The 14,391-nt window shown below is 44.3% G+C and overlaps 1 pseudogene; it reads right to left on the reverse strand.

Moving 5' to 3' along the window:
• Window positions 1-10,851: 10,851 nt before the first annotated feature.
• LOC114626705 lies at window positions 10,852-12,078 on the reverse strand (annotated as a pseudogene).
• Window positions 12,079-14,391: the final 2,313 nt, after the last annotated feature.

Consider the following 14,391-nt stretch of genomic DNA (forward strand, 5'->3'; position numbering starts at 1 on the left):
AGATAGATAGATAGATAGATAGATAGATAGATAGATAGATAGATAGATGGATAGATAGATGTACAATAATGTCTTAGTTAGGGTTTTACTGCTGTGAAGAGACACCATGACCAAGGCAACTCTTATAAAGGCAAATATTTAATTGGGGCTGGCTTATAGTTTCAAAGGTTCAGTCTATTATCATCATGATGGGAAGCATGGCAGTGTGCAGGCAGACTTGGCACTGGAGGAGCCAAGAGTTCTACATCTTGATCCAAAGGCAGCCAGGAGAAGATTTTCATCCACACTGGGCAGAACCTGAGCATAGGACAGCTCAAAGCACACCTATACAGTGGCACACATCCTCCAACAAGGCCACACCTCCTCCAATAAGGGTACACATTTTTACCTTTTCTGTGTATCCAAAATGCTCCTCTAAGATGTTGTACATCAGAAGCCAGGGAGAAAGGCTCTTGGGCTGTTTTCTTCCTCCCACTCCAAAAGCCTTGCATCTAAGGTTTCAGAGTACAAAACAAGTTGTCTGTTTGGATGAAGAGAAAAAAACTACAGGAATGTGTTTGTGAAGTCAGAGAGGCAGCACTTGTGGGTGAACACCAAGTGATGCTGGCCCTGTACCTGCACACCCTTTTATGTGTAAGTTGAGCTGACACAAAGAACCAGAGCGCAGCTAGTAAGCACATTACTACACATGACTTTGAGGTACCTGAATTATTCTTCTGAGTTTTTCAATATCTGGCTGGTAGAAGGCCAGAGAGTCATAACATAACAGTTATTAAAGCAAAGTAGCTCTTCTGTGCAGCCTTTGAGGATGAAGGGCGACCCATGGGCAGGAAGGAGGGCAGCCTGTGGGATCTAGGAGAAAACTCAGGTGTCATCTAGTGAACATCATAATGATGGCTCAAAGGAACCTCACCCATGAGAACCTCACGATCTGTGCCTCCAAGAAGACCCTGGCCCCAGTCGGTACCTTGATTGCAGCCTAAGGTAAAAAACTGAACAGATAATCAAGCCAGGCAAGACTTCTACAAAGCCATGAGCTCATCCATAGTTAATATTCTCTTAAGTCACTGACCTGGTGGCAACTTGTTACTCAGCAACAGAGACCAATATAAAATAAGTTAGCATATGAAAATACTGTCCAAACAAATGTTTTTGTTCTGCCTGCTTGATATCCGGTGCTTCCCTTCATCCGTCCTCCTAATCATCTCCCAAAAGGAAGATAAGGTGAAGCCCTAAATATGTAGCCTACAAGATGTCAGCTATAAAGACATTCAACCAGCTCCTAAATCAATTGCGATTGATTCCCAGAGCCCCACCTTCTTCTGCTGATGGGAGGAGATTGATTTGTTTATAGTAAGAAGTAGACCCTAGATGCAGAAAACAACACCTAAGAAAGCTCACCATTCTATGTAAGACCTTGTGTTCTTAAGCTTTCCGTTACCGAAACAAAATATCTGAGCTAATCAAGAGCCTGGGATTAAATGTGTGTGCCATCACTACCTGGCTCTGCAAGGCCAAATCTTATTTAGGCCAAAATTGTTAAGTAGGCGATTTGTCCTCGGCTGACCAAGCTTCTCAATTAAAGCACAAGCTAATAGCTCTGCATTTTCATCAATTTTGGGATTTCCAGGGTATGGTCCTGTTGGGCCCCATTTTGGCCCTGGTTTGGGCCTTGAGGAAAAACCCGAGCCCCGCTTGAGTTTGAGACCTGTCTTAGTCACTTCCGTACCAGGCTGATTCAACGGGACCTGTTTGGCCCTGCCTCTGCTCAGCTGTTGCTGATATAGAGCTTTGCAATTGGCCCTGTCAGTCACCCCATACCATCCGTCACCCTTACCCGCCCCCTACGTCATCTCACCCCACCTAAACTCCTCCTCCCTATGCTCCAAGTTTATATAAACAAGAGGTATTAAAGTTCCTGCTTCAACGACACACCATCCTGCTTAGCTCCGGAGAGACTCCCAGGACCTCTCTCTCTCCTCTTGCCTGGACCTGCTGGGAGCCAACATGGTTTAAAAGGGTAAGCCAGTCTCAGAAATGTCTGAACTACAGTCTTATCCAGTGAGTTTTCACCTTCCTCAAACACTTTTCTAAGACCAATCCTGGCTTTGTTTTTATTTTTTGTTTTTGAGACAATGTCACCGGTCTAGAGTTTTCCAAGTGAATGGCCAGTAACTACCAAGGCCCCCCAGCTGTCTCCATATACCCAATGCTGCTGACATCATAAGCACATATACAAGGTCTAGCCTTTTTACATAAGTTCAGGCAATCCAACCCAGGTCCCATGTTTGCATAGCAAGCTCTTTATCTGGCCCCTTAAGCCAGGTGTTAAATGAAAGTTCCACCTTTCAATCTCTATTCCTGCTTGGCCATCCCACTGGGTTTGATTCTCAGCTTGGACCTCCCTGTGGGTACCTCCAACTGCTCTAGTCTCCTCCCTGCAGACAGATTGGCACATCCAATAACCACTTTTCTCCTAAGAAACCTGGCAGGAAGGTTGTAGGAGAATTTAAACCTGCCTGGAAGGGAATTGCACGTTCACCTAAGATCTAACCACCAAGGCAGGAAGTAGGAGCTGTAGTGGATCAGGGCCAGGTTTCTGACCCTTGCCTAACCCATTCCTGGAAGAAAAAAAAAGCACAAGAAGGCAGTTGGAATGCTGGTTATGAGGGGCAAAGGCTACTCCTGGTACACCTCCCCTGTCCAAAGCTTGACCTCCCAGGTGCCGGTCTTAGGCATGGAATCAGCACCACCCAGAGCCTGTTCCAGAGAAAGAGCACCCTCTCCACAGAGAAGTATCCACTTAATATGATAAAGGATACATTTTATCAAAGCATCAAGAATCATTTGACACAATTTTTAAAACTGAGCAGCAACCTGTTCTGCTGATATAGCAATCCATGGTTAACTGTTTCTTCTCTGTAATTAGGCACACAAAAATATTTGTTTTAAATGCCTTACACTGGGTAATTTAATGCCACAGAAATTTGTTGGCCACAGTACTAGAGACAGAAGTTTAATACCAAGGTGGTGGTAAGTCCAGTGTCTGGTGAGCTCCTTCCCTATTTCAAAGCTCATGCCATCTTGCTTCGTCTTCACACTCCTAGAGGGCCAAGAGCATTCCCACAGCCTCTTTCATGAGAGGCTAAACCTATCAGGACACCAGAAGCCTTAGGACTTAATCAGTTCCTTCCCTGGCTTCCTTAAAGTTGGTGCCTGTACTCAAAGAGAACACGCAGGACATCTGCCACAACACCCTGAACATCCCAGTCTCACCGGCTCAGAGGCAGGGCGGAGCCTGGTTGGTAGCAGGACGGTGGGATCCAGAGTCCTGCATTTGCTCAATATTTGTCTCTCCACAAAGAACAGTCAGGAATTCTTGGAAAGTCACTTAGGCTACATTAAGGGTAGTGACGATAAGAAGAGCTCAGTATATCCGTGACTGGTAGAGAATGTTCTACACTGTGATTTACCACTAGATAAAACAAGGAGCTTGTTCTAACCAAACTGTATACCAGAAGTGAATATGTCCATTTTAACACACTGGCATGCACTAAGTCCATAGGAAATTATGAATCCATACTTAATTCCAGATGAACACTAACAATTTTTACTAAATCATTATCAGCGATCCCCAAGTTATATAAACAACATAAAGATAACTAGGGTAATCTTGAAACATAGTATTTGTGTCCTTGTAAAATTTTAGGTGGAAATGTCTCTGTGAGGATGAAGTGACCCCAAGACTAAAGGAAAGACACATGTACAAATGGTAACCAAACAAAACTTGTATAAACAACTTTTAAAACGAAACTGCTCTTACCATATGATCCTGCATCTGCTTCTCAGTATTTACCCAAAGCATCCGAGTATTTACAGTAGTTTTATGTGTAACTGCGAAAACCTGAGAGCAGCCAGGATGCACTCCACAGGTAAATGGGATCTAAACTGTATCGCGTGGGACAATGGAATATGGAGATCGAGAGGGACATCCTCATCACTAAGTGAAAGAACAGAATGTGGCAGACTGTGTCTGTGGAATCCAACTATAACATTCCAGGAAAGGCAGAACTATGAAGACAACAAGGAGATGAACAGGGGAGAAAAGAAGAGAAAATTTAGTGGATGCCAGAGGTCGGGGCGTGGGAGGGCTGCACAGGCACAGCCCAGAAGGCTTGTGGGCACAAAATGAAATACTATTCCAGAAGAGACAGAAGCTTCTAGATCCACGTGGCTTCTGTTTGACTATAGATAAAAGAACTAGGACTTGACAGAAGGTTGCAATGTAGCACAGGCAGCTGGTTGGTTACCTGGCAGTGCAGTGGTGTGGGGTGGAGCAGTCAGCTTTGGAACCCCCAAGTGGTCTCAGAAAATGACCCTCCCCTGCCAGCGTCAGAGTGTGCTGATGAAAGAAGACATACCACTGGTCACCTCACAGTGAAGTTCACTGGGCAACAAATTCCAGTGCAGTCATACACCCAAAACTTCTGGGGCCCAGTGTTCCTTATAATTTTTTTAAATTAAAAATATGCCGTGAAATAAAAGCATAACAGCACCTGTATCACCAGCAAATCAAAACAAGATTGATACTGCGCCTCGTGGTCTTGTTTTTATTGGTTTTAATTATCTCTGTCTGCATGTTTGTGCGCATGCGTGCAGTAGCAAGCCAAAAGCGAGTGCCAGGTGTCCTAGAACTGGAGTTACACGTACTTGAATACTGAGAAAACAACTTGAGCCCGCTGCAGAAGCAGTGTGCAACTTAACAATTGAGCATTGCTGTATTCCCTCATTTTTCTTTAAAAAAAAAAAAAATTGAGCCAGGCATGGTGACACACACATTTAATACCTCAACTCAGAAGGCAGAGGCAGGCAGATCTCTGTGAGTTCAAGGCCAGCCTGATCTACATAGTGAGTTCCAGGACAGCTAAAACTTTGTAGAGAGACCCTGTCTCAAAAGGGGAGGTGAGGGGGAATGGGTACCTGGATAGACAGCTCAGCAGTTAAGGGCACTGGCTACTATTCTAGAGTACTTGGGTTCAAATCCCAGCACCCATATGACAGCTCACAACTATCAGTAACTCCAGTTCTAGGGGATCTACTGCCCCCTTCTGGACTCTGCATGTGTCAAGCACACACCTGGTGCACAGACTTACATGTGGCCCAATAAGAGGCAATGCCTTGCCTGTTACTGGACACCTAGCTAATTAATCAGTGCTAGTGAAATCATAATTATGGGAGGAGAATCTAGATCCACAACTTACTAAACTTTAACAAGTATCTATAAACATTTTTTTCTTATGCCCACAGGTAAGTGTGGGCCTCACCCATCATCAAGGAAATTTCTCTTTACAACAAACAGACCACTACAGAAAAACTACAACCAATCAATATTCAGAGCTGTAAGCCAAGTTCCAATGGATGCATCTACAATACACTTCCACCCACACCTAAGGCTCAGGGAATACTGTGGAAAGGGGGTGGAGAGACCGTAAGAGCCATAGGATCAGGGAGTTTGCTGTGAGATTTCGTCCCCTAGCAACATCAGAAGCCACACCTGTAAAGTCTTACCAACAGGACTGTCCAAACGAGAGCTGAACAAGGATGACCACCAATGGACATGCCAAGCCACACAGCAAAGAGCCCACAAGGTCTCAACCCTATGCGCAGAACTACAGGCCATTGAAGAAAGCTGGGAGCAAGAGAGGCCGTTCTCCCCAGGAGAGAGCACACCAACTGGTTGTCCAGTGCTAAATGATGAGCCCTGAAAACATATATACAAGTAACACAGCATACATGCAAGCAACTCGACAGGCTATATTCGGAGATGTATGTGTATGTACAAATACATATGTGCATGCAATCATGAGCGATGAAAATAAGCCATGAGTTTGAAGGAGAGCAGGGAGGACATATGGGAGGGTTTGGAGGGAGGAAAGGGGAAGGCGGAAATGTCACTAAAAGTCTCAAAAAAAACAAAAAATGTACTTGGCATGAAAAATAAGGAAATAATTTTTTTGTTGTTGTTTTTTTCAAGACAGAGTTTCTCTGTATAGCCCTGGCTGTCCTGGAACTCACTCTGTAGACCAGGCTGGCCTCGAACTCAGAAATCCACCTGCCTCTGCCTCCCAAGTGCTAGGATTAAAGGCATGAGCCACCACTGCCAGGCAGAAATAATTTTTTAAAGTTGAATGAATGGAAAAATTGAAGTTTGAAAGAGAGAAGACTTCGAGAGCAGTTGAAATCTTTCTTCACAGGGAAGCCTGGGTATGCAGGTTGTGTGCGCTGGGCTCTCAGTGCACATTTTCACACCCAGGAACAATCTGAAATGTGGCTTTGTAGTTTTAACTTATCTGAATGGTGTCATACAGTACATGTCGCTCACATCTGGCCCTGTGACTCACTGGAACATATCTGAGGTATTTTCCACCGAGGGATGAGGAATGCCCTTTTAATTATTGGAGAGAGCTGCAGACTCATTTCAGGTAGCCCTCTACTAGAACAGCAACAAACATTCAAATAGCCCTTGCAACACACCACTCTCATGTAGTCTAGAGCATCTTCTTCTGCTCCTCCTGACTCTACACCACCCCCTCTCCCCATAATGCTGGGATCAGAGGTGTGTCTCTCAAGAAGCATAGACAAATTCATTCTTGTCTTTCCACAACATAAGAATTTACTGAATGCCAGTAAGTTCACAAGTACAGCAGATTTTAAAGTTTTTAACATTTCACGTGTCACACGTGTTTTGCCTGCATGTATTTCTGTGTATCACCTGTGTATCTAGTGTCTGCAGAGGCCAGAAAGGCATCAGATTCCATGAGAATGGGGTTACAGATGGTTGTGAGCTGCCGTATGAGAGCTGGGAATCAAACCTGAGTCCTTTCAGAAAGTTGCCAGTGGTCTTAATCACTGAGCCACGTTTCCATCCCCATGATAATATTGTAATATGCCCATGTGCCCTACAGTCTCAGTTCATCCTACTGAAGCTATATGATACCACATTTTCTCTTTACAAGAACAAGCCTGCAAGGCTGCAAGGCTGCTGCTAGACAGGCGGTGACCTTCACTGATCCACCAAACGCACAATCACTCTCCAGCCTCAAAATGAAGAAAAAAGCTTCTGGTAAAAATGGAAACGGGAAGACCAGACTGACTCAGAGAAGTCACAGCATTCTCTCAACAGTGAGCCGCACCCAGTTCATGCAGTGCTGGGAATCCAGCCAGGGCCTTGTACATGCTAAGTAGTCACTCACCAACTGAGCCTACCCCTCTCCCTGTATACAGTTCTATGATATAAGACCTGCTATGATACCTATGAGAAAACAAGCCACAGAGAAAGTTAAGTAAATCTTTCAAGGGCACACGGCCAATATTTGAATCAGTGTTATCTTTTAAACAATTATACTGCGCTAAAGAAAGTTTTTTTTCCAGCTTTCCATTATTACACAGAGTGCTACATCAACATCCTAGAACAGATCTCCTTGTGTAAATATGAGTCCTCTAAGGCAGACAACATAAATGGAACTTCCAGGCTGCAGAGTAACTTCCCAATTAGTACAGCGAGCTGACCAATGGCCCCCAGAGATAGCTGTGCCCTGTTCTGCACAACCCGCGTGTGTTATTTTTACTTACTTATGGAAAGGAATTCTGAAGTTGTTGTTAACTTGGGGACTTTGACATGAGATTAGCCTAGATAATCTGGATAGACCCAAAGTAATCATGAGGGTCATAATAGGAAAGAAACAGGAGAATCAGAGTCACACACACACCACACATCACATGATGATGGAAAAGTGATTTAGGGAGACAGATGGAAAAATGCTAGGAGCTAGCTTTGAATATGCAGGAGGAATCCATGAGCTAAGAAATGCAGGCAGGTTCCAGAAGAATCAAAAACTGATAGAAAAGAAAGCCTAAGAGAGAACTCTGAACTTGACTTGGTAATTATTAAGCACTGGGAAGGGTGTGAAAGTTTGCATTATTTGTGAACTAATATATTAGCCTGGTACTGTTTTTAAGATGCCGGCAGAAGACATGGACCGCAAGGTCGGAGACAAATGATAACGTGCTCCGAGGCAGCATTATTGCAGCAATACCCTGTGTTCCAGCCTCCACAGAGCAACGGGAAGCGGGCCAGCAGACACCTGCACACACAGGGGAGGTATTAAAAGAAACAAGTCCTGGACTCAAGGGTTTTGTTCTGGTCAGCAAACTCATGCCTGAGTTTGCCTCAGCAGAAGACATCTTTTAAATGTTCTAAGTCTGTGTTGAATACACAAATAGCTTTCAAAAAAAAACTGCTCCTGAACAAAACTGTCACCGACTGACTTGCAAGACACCTTGACATGTGAAGGCCAAGAGAGAATCATCTCCAAACATTAGCTTACTCCTTTTTCCCTTGCTTTCTTTTTAATGCCACATATAAATTTCTTAAATCATATGATATTGCTTTTTTGTGCTTTTAAGCTCTATAAACTGTTATTCCAGTTAATATACATTTCACATTTTCCCCTTTATGACACTGTCAAAATTCAAGTTGATACCTGAAGCTTTAGTCCACCACATTTAACCAGCAGCAGTGTCTCACTGTGTGAGTCTATCACAATGCATTCACCCAATCATTCACATGAAACAAAGACAAACGTACAAAAAAACAAAACAACACAACACAAGATTCCTCCATGGTTACGAGAACTTAGAATCAATTCCCAGCACCACATGGAGACTCACATCTAGTTGTAACCTCAGTCCCAGGGGATCTGACACCCTCTTCTGGCCTCCACTGGCACTGCACACATGTGGTGTACAGATACATATGCAGGCAAAGCATACACACACATAAAATTAAGGGGGAAACTGTGTACCATACTGGGTGTTACTTGAGCATATATGATCTCAAAGCCCACCCTCACAGTGACACACACTTCCTCCAACAAGGCCATAGCACCTAACAAAGCTTTTCCATATGGCTAAGCATTCAAACACATGAGTCTATTGGGACTATCCCTATTCAAATTGTCACACAAGGAGTCGTGAAATCAAGACAGAATACACATGCCAAGTAGAAGAGTTTCTGAGCTCTATGAACAGGGCTCTAAGCCAAAAAAAAAAAAAAAAACAATAAGACAGAGTATCTAGGTTTTGGAGTTGACCTTGTTGAGATCTTGTCACTGGAAATCTCTTTAGTCCAGAGCTGAGAATGTCAGGTCCAGTTCTCTGAAGTCAGGTATAGTGATATATTCGGAGAGGGACTGAAACTGTAGTGTCACAAGATCCAGGCCAGCCTAAATTATGTAGCTAAACCCTGCCTTCCATCCTTCATATATATATATATATCTTGAATGGGTGGCAGGAAAATAATTTTGTACAATGTAATGCTGTGAACAGTATCTGATGCCCTCTCTCTCCTCTGCATCTCTCACATTTTTTCTATTTAATAGACTGTGCTTTCGTAGGACAAAACACCCTTCAGCATCTAATTATCTCTTAAGATTCATGAACAGATACTTTTATTGAGTTCCTCTGTTTTAATTAATATCATTCATAGAGGCTTAATAAGAATCCATCTTTCTTTTTGTCAAGACATAATTCGACAAATTGGTCATGATCAAATTGCTTGCCTTTCTGTAGAGTTATGTCTGAGTGGATTTCATTTGATTGAGTGTGACGAACATCGCTGAAGGACAAAGGTTACACTTTGGATGCAGTATTCATGCCTCTAGGGCCTGGCCTGTGCTCAGGGCTGCCACTAACGGCTGGATACATGTGGGGAACAGCTGGAGGTACTGGAAATTTGCCTTGAAAGACAACTTGCAGTGCATGGGGACCATATAGACATTAGAGGACAACACGAAGGATATGGGATGCATATAGACATCAGAAGACAGCGTGCAGAAGTGTTGAGTGGGTAGCTGGGATCTAACTCAAGTCTTCAGGCTCAACAGCAAGAATCTTTACCTGCTGGCCATCTTTGCCACCCTGACCTGTTTTACCTCATCAACTCAGATATACCTCAGGAACCATATTCTTTATTTATGTTCTCTGTAGCCCTTTGGAGAGGGTTACTGCCACTGTGGTTCATGCGGCTATTGTAAAGACAAAGAAGTGTGACTCGCCCTTAGGGAGGTTCACACTCACTGGCTCCAGTGGATCTTACCCCTTTCCCCTGGGGCCTTGCTCTCTACCTTGAGCGTGTGCTAAAAAGAACAACTAGGGTGCTGGGAGAGACACTGTGAACAACGGTGTCCTCATCCCCATTGTTACTAGTGAGAACCATATGTATCCCTTGATGAATCCCTGTACTCCCTCGGCATGCTGCTACAGCTGGCCCAGCTGCCAGTGGGCTTCGGACTTCTAGTTCAAGAAGAGAAACCTTTCCCTCTTTCCACCTCTTTTTCAGACACCAGTCAACATCCTAAGGCAAACCTTCCCTGATAGCCTGGCCATTCTGGCTCCTTCATGGAGCTGCTCCCAAAAGCATCTCCTGGCTCTCTCTCTCTCTCTCTCTCTCTCTCTCTCTCTCTCTCTCTCTCTCCCTTCCTTTCTCTTCTTCAGCATCCTGCTCTCAAGCAGCTGCTGAGAGTCACCTCTTTTCTGCCCTGTTGTGTGTCTTTCAAGTGCTAATAAAATGGTATATAGACCTCCTCCTGAGCGCTTTTGTTTTTGTTGTTGTTTGTTTTGTTCTTAATTTTTTTTCTTACTTAAAGTTTTTACTTTGAGACACCAAGGGGAAAAAACTTACAGGGATACATTGAAGACAGGGACATGATCACAGGAAAAATAGGATATAATAGAAGCATCAGTGCCTGTCAGTCATCCAGTGTTGAATGTGAAGCTCTGGAAGTCTACACGCTACAGGGGCTCAAGGGAATCCTCACCTTCTCCTTCAACAGAATCCACACCAATCTCCTCATCAACCTTCTCTGGGCCAGCCATGTCCTCACAGGCTTCAGAGAATTCCCCTTTCTCTGTGGCCTCACCCACATCCCACTGCACAAAAGCACACATGGTATATATCAGGTCAGACTTATGGTCTGGGCAAGTCCAGGCCTCAGCAATGGCTGTGGTTTTGCTCAGCCAAGTCTCCATCAGGTACCAGATTGGGAGGCTGCTAATTAATGCCAACCTGGTCCACAAACTGGATGATGTGCTTAGTCTCGATGGTGACAATGGCAGCATTGACATCTGTATGTACCATATCACCAAGGTACAGCATGCAGCAAGTCATGTATTTACCACAGCAAGGGTCACATTTCACCATTGGGTTGGCTAGCTCAAAGCAGGCATTGGTGATCTCTGCTACAGAAAGCTCCCCATGGTAGGATTTCTCAGCAGAAATGACAGGAAAATATGTGACCAGAAGGAAATGGATCCAAAGTCTGGAATGCTGTCAAGTCAACATTCAGAGCCACATAAAATCTGAGGGAAGCAATAATGGAAGACACAATCTATCTAATAAGATGGTTAAGATTAGTGTAGGTTGGGTGCTCAATATCAAGGTTTCTATGACAGATGTCATAGATGGCCTCATTGCCTACCATGAAGACACCATCAGAGTGCTCCAGAGTGGTATGAGTGGTGAGGATGGAATTGTTAGGTTTAATGGTATTGGCAGGAAATTGCAGGGGCAGGCTAGGTAAATAGATGTCTTTCCATAATCAACAGAGAGCCGCTCCATCAGCAGGGAGGTGAAACCAGAACCAGTTCTCCTGCCAAAGCTATGGAAAACCAAGAAGCCTTGAAGACCTGTGCTTTGGTCAGCCAGCCTGCGAATTCAGTCCAAGACAAGGCTAGTGACTTCCTTGCCAGTGAAGTAGTAGCCATAATACTGCATAGTAGGCATAGTTTTGGCAGCATCTTCTTTGCCTGTGATAAGCCACTCAGGATGGAAAAACTAATGGTAAGTACCAGGGAAAACTTCATCAACAACTGTGTGTTCCAGATCTAGGAACACTGCAGTGGACACATGCTTGATAGCACCTGTCTCATTAAAGAAAGTTCTGAAGGAGTCAGCTCCACCAACAATGGTCTTGTCACTTGGCATCTGGCCATCGGCTGAATGCTGTGTTCTAAGCAGTACAGCTCCAGCCTGGCCAACATGGATGAAGACACACTTACACTATGGGTTAGGAGGCGAGAATGAGGGAAGAAGTAGTTACCTGGTCCCAGTTGCCATCCCCGACAAGCTAAGAGGTGAATAATCAATGAGAGGTTGGGTTTTTTTTTTATTCAATATGTAGTTGTATGTCGGGGTGGGGAGCATATGTGCCACCATGTACTTATGGCATTCAGAAACCATGTTGTGTCAGTTCTCTCCTTCCGTGGCTTCCATGGATTGAACTCATGCCTTCAGGTTTATGCAGCAAGCACCTTTGCCTGCGGAGCCATCTTGCCAGCCACTGAGTCCATTTTTAAAATCTGTTTATCAACAAACACTAAGTCACAAAAGAGAACCCAGATTCCCTGTAAGAGCAGAAGGGAAGATATTCTAAGGAGAGACACTTGGGCCCTCTCTTTGGTGATCAAACTGTTGAAACAATAGTCCAAAAGAAACTGGAACTGCCCAAGGATCTCACAGTGGGAGAAAGAAGGGGCTGAGCCTAGAGCCAGCCCAGGGAAAGCCATCTCAGAGGAAGAAACTTCATACAGGTCTGACTTGTCAGACCAACTTGCAGGACTAACTAAACTGAGACAATGATGGGTCAGTGGTGGGTAGGGCCACCCTTCGACAGGACCTGCTTGGTTATGCACACCCCTTGCCTTCTATTTGCATGTAAACCTCATGTTGGTACCATGAAGATATACTTGGTGAGTTACAGCATCTCGGTATTTGATAAGGCTGCAAGATCCACAACGTTACAATAACAATTGGAAAGTCCATTGTCCAAGCGACTTTCCTGTAGCTGATGAACTACTCCAACAGAAGCAATTTAAGGAATGAAGGGCTCATTTCATCTTACAGCTCAAGATACAGCCTGTCATGTTGGGGAAGTTAAGGCGGCAGGAGCTGAAAACAGTCATATCCCACCCACAATCGGGGGTAGGGAGAGATGATGCTTGGGCTTAGTTGGCCCTCTCCTTTTGATGCAGTCCAGGATCCAAGCCTAGGTAATGGTGCCGCCTACTTTTAGTGTAATCAACACAATCCCTTATAGACCTAACCAGAAGCTATGTGATGCTTGCCTCCTGGGTGATTCCAGATTTTGGAAAGCAACACGAATCACATTCGTCTGATATTTCTAACCTACCAAACATCACAGCTTCCCTACATGGGACACTGCAGGGTACTGATTGCTTATTGCTGTTATCACACAGCTGACGTACCGGTGCTGGACTATATGTCACTGCGCTGAGAGAGGTGGCAATTCAGAGGTTTAAAGAATTCGTAGCATTTTCAGACCTTAGTAGAGAACTTTTCACTCAAGCCCTTATAAATTGGGAACTGTCTGTACTGTATATGTTTGGGAGACACAGAACACAAGACTGTTCTATCCCAGGAGACCTGTAGCTCCACAGACACACACCAGAGGGAGTAAGAGATCATAAGCTCCTGAAAGAGAAGCCTGTAAAAAGCTCTGGTGGATAAGATTAACAACACCATAAACCCAGCAATAACACAGGCCCTCAAAGGATGAAGAGCCAGCCAGCATTTCCAGCTAAGCTGACCTATGGTAAAGGCTTTTCCTTTATGAAGCTTCTCTTCAGGACTGTCACAAATGGCTAGCTTCTGTCAGATGAATAAAGCAAAGCAGAAACCAAGGCATGTGAGTAATAGACATAGCTGAACCAAAGGAACCAGTCAGCTCCCAGAAACCAACACAGGCCTAGGAAGTACTTGACGGTTCAAAATGCTTACTTCAAAGAAACATAGTGTGCAAGAGAAAACAGATGAGTAGCTGGGTAAAATAATGGAAAGATAAAGTGAGATCATTAACTAGAGACAGAGAACACTAAAAAAGAACAAAAAAGAAGGAAATAAGAATTTGTAAGCTACTGAACATAATAAGTGACAAAGGGTTTCCCAGCACAAGAATTTCAAAGGCTCATCCAATCAACAGAAGAAGAAATCAGAAAAGCCACCGAAAAACCATTTGGGATTATTTAGAAGCAACAACAACAACAACAAAAATGAAGCAGAGAAAAACCTAAGGAAACTCCACATCTGAGAGACCAGTATGTGCCTCATGGGAGTCTCAGAAGGAGAGAGAGAGAGAGACAGAGAGAGAGAGAGAGAGAGAGAGTGAGACAGAGACAGAGACAGAGAGACAGAGAGAGACAGAGAGAGACAGAGAGACGGAGGGAGGGAGGGAGGGAGGGAGGGAGGGAGGGAGGAGGAGGAGGAGAGAGAGAGAGAGAGAGAGAGAGAGAGAGAGAGAGAGAGAGAGAGAGAGA

The sequence above is a fragment of the Grammomys surdaster genome, unplaced genomic scaffold, assembly GCF_004785775.1.
Source record: "Grammomys surdaster isolate TR1022 unplaced genomic scaffold, NIH_TR_1.0 239, whole genome shotgun sequence".
In the NCBI taxonomy this organism is placed as follows: Eukaryota; Metazoa; Chordata; class Mammalia; order Rodentia; family Muridae; genus Grammomys; species Grammomys surdaster.